Source organism: Eurytemora carolleeae, unplaced genomic scaffold, assembly GCF_000591075.1.
Source record: "Eurytemora carolleeae unplaced genomic scaffold, Eaff_2.0 scaffold65, whole genome shotgun sequence".
NCBI lineage: Eukaryota > Metazoa > Arthropoda > Copepoda > Calanoida > Temoridae > Eurytemora > Eurytemora carolleeae.
Window position 1 is genome coordinate 384,968 of NW_019396032.1, and position 3,268 is coordinate 388,235.

General features: G+C 31.1%; 1 protein-coding gene across 1 annotated transcript in view; it reads left to right on the plus strand.

Annotated features, from left to right (window-relative positions):
* Positions 1-1,019: 1,019 nt before the first annotated feature.
* The window catches only part of LOC111697257 (uncharacterized), an 11,279-nt gene continuing 9,030 nt past the window's right edge, over positions 1,020-3,268 (plus strand). Inside the window, exon 1 of the mRNA XM_023467189.1 lies at positions 1,020-1,293. The gene's annotated coding sequence lies outside the window, so the exon portion shown is untranslated. The remainder of the gene's footprint in view (positions 1,294-3,268) is intronic.

Genomic DNA, 3,268 nt, shown 5'->3' on the forward strand with positions numbered 1-3,268 from the left:
GATCTTTGAACTAGAGTAACAATCTCTTAAAGATCTTTGAACTAGAGTGACAATCCCATGAATAACTAGAATTATTGCAATCTAGCTTAAAGATCTTTGAATAAGAGTGACAATCTTTTAAAGATCTTTGAATTAGAGTAACAATCTCTTTAAGATCTTTCAATTAGATTGACAATCTCTAAAAGATCTTTGAATTAGATCGACAATCGGTTTTAGATCTTTGAGTTAGATTGACAATCGATTAAATATCTTAAAATTAGAGTGATAATTCAGGTTCTTAAAATAAGACCATAACAGTTCGTTCTAGAATTTAACAAAAAAAGTGTTTGGATCCCTTTTAGACCTAACATTTATACTGGCAATCGTCTGTAGTTTTAAAAAGCCAAAATTCCATTAAAATCATAAATATAAGCATAAAATCGCTTTAAGATTTAAATAATTTATTCATCTAAAATTTAGAGCAGGACAATTTTTCTTTATAAATCTTCCCTCTATACAAAATGGTATCTAACTTTTTATACAATAAATTATTATAACCTTGCATAAAATCAATTAGTATAATGTTGTATAAAAATCAATTATAATAATCTTGCATAAAATATCAATTAGTATAATCTTGTATAAAAATCAGTTATAATAATCTTGCATAAATATCAATTAGTATAATCTTGTATAAAAATTAATTATTATAATTTTGCATAAAATCAATTAGTATAATCTTGTATAAAAATAAATTGTAATAATCTTGCATAAATATCAATTAGTATAATCTTGTATAAAAATCAATTATTATAATCCTGCATAAATATCAATTAGTATAATCTTGTATAAAAATCAGTTATAATAATCTTGCATAAATATCAATTAGTTTAATCTTGTATGAAAATTAATTAATATGACCTTGCATAAAATCAATTATTATAATCTTGTATAAAAATCAATTATTATAATCTTGTATAAAAATCAATTATTATAATCTTGTATAAAAATCAATTAGTATAATCTTGTATAAAATCTTTCAGATTGAACCGTTTGTTCAGTACCAGAGCGCTGATTTATTCTGAGACGAAGAGATGATAGAGTAGTCGAAGGATTTGTGAGGCTATTGAACGTTCCAATCGACCTGAGCTGAATTATGACGTGGGGAGATACTATTAGGGTTATCCTGATAAATTGATATATTCACGGCCAGTGGTTTGGTCGCGAAACACAAGTATAAATAGAAAATGAAACTTTTTCAATTATCTTGTTTCTGAAAGTTTGTCTCATAGTAGGCCCAACAAACAAACAATGGTAAATCAGACTTTATTGGATTAAAAAACACATTTTACCAAGAGATGGACAAGGTCGACTTTTTTCATTTCGTTTGGTCATCGTTCATGAACGACCCATTTCGTTCAGTTTTTTCAATTGTTCAAAAAAACTTCGTTCTTTCGGTAAAATCATTCGTTCAGCAAAATTGTTCATTCAATAAATCGTTTGTTCCATAAAAAAAACTATCGATTTTCAAAATTGAAAATGAAAAAATCGTTCATTCATTAAAAAACTAATGTTTCAACAAATTTTGTATTAAAAATCGTTCGTTCAGTTTAAAAAAAGGATCCTTTTTTAAAAATATTTTAAAAACTTCGTTTGTTCGGTAAACAAACTATCAATTTTTCGAGTTTGTTCGAACAATTTTAAATCATTTGTTTTTTTGTTCGTTTTTAAAAAATTATTATTTTTTTCATTTCTCTGAACAGTCCACTTTGTTCGTCCATCGTTCGTTTTTCTTTCTGAACTCGACCCCTTTTCCATGAACAATTTCGTTCGTTCTCAAAAATTCGTTCGTTCGAAATCACGATACCCATCTATAAATTATTTTTACCTTGAAATTATTTACTCTCTTGATTACATCAACATAACACAAGCTTTCACTAACAAGTGACTAAATTTTTCAAAAATGTATTTTCTCTTAAATTCTACATTTTCTAAGAATATCCACGTCTTTTAAATGGAAATAAAATCATTTTATCCCAAGATTACGTAAATAATTATAAAATGTGAACTGTGATACTCCGTATCCCTTACAAATCAATATATCCTCTGTAACCGCTCTACCCTTCTCATTGTATCCAATCAATATATCCTCTGTAACCGCTCTTCCCTTATCACTGTATCCAATCAATATATCCTCTGTAACCACTCTACCCTTCTCATTGTATCCAATCAACATATCCTCTGTAACCGCTCTACCCTTATCACTGTATCCAATCAATATATCCTCTGTAACCGCTCTACCCTTATCACTGTATCCAATCAACATATCCTCTGTAACCACTCTACCCTTCTCATTGTATCCAATCAACATATCCTCTGTAACCGCTCTACCCTTATCACTGTATCCAATCAATATATCCTCTGTAACCACTCTACCCTTATCGTTGTATCCAATCAATATATCCTCTGTAACCGCTCTACCCTTATCATTGTATCCAATCAATATATCCTCTGTAACCGCTCTACCCTTATCACTGTATCCAATCAATATATCCTCTGTATCCACTCCACCCTTATCACTGTATCCATTCAATATATCCTATGTAACCGCTCTACCCTTATTACTGTATCCAATCAATATCCTCTGTAACCACTCCACCCTTATCACTGTATCCAATCAATATATCCTATGTAACCGCTCTACCCTTATCACAGTATCCAATCAATATATCCTCTGTAACTGCTCTACCCTTATCATTGTATCCAATCAATATATCCTATGTAACCGCTCCACCCTTATCACTGTATCCAATCAATATATCCTCTGTAACCACTCTACCCTTATCGTTGTATCCACTCTACATATCCTCTATATAATGTATCCGCTCTACCCTTCTCACTGTATCCAATTAATATACTCTGTATTTTATCCAACCTTCCCCCTGTATCCACTCTTTATATTCATTGTATCCCTTCCAACCTTCTCTATGTATCCACTCTTTATATCCTCTGTATCCCTGACAACCTTCAGCTTCTCATATATATCCACTCTATATATCCGCTGTATCCTTTGAACCTAGGCCTTCTCCCGATGTGATTTCTGTGATTGTATCCAATTTACATTTACACTCCGTATCCTTTCTAACCTTCTCCCTGTTACTGTGAATACAACTTTGAACGAGTTGGAAATCCTCTGTATCCCTTTCAACCTTCTCTTTTGTTCATGCTTTTTTAACCCTATTCCTGCTGGGGGGGCGGGGTCAATTTGACCCCCCTCATGTACCCAGTA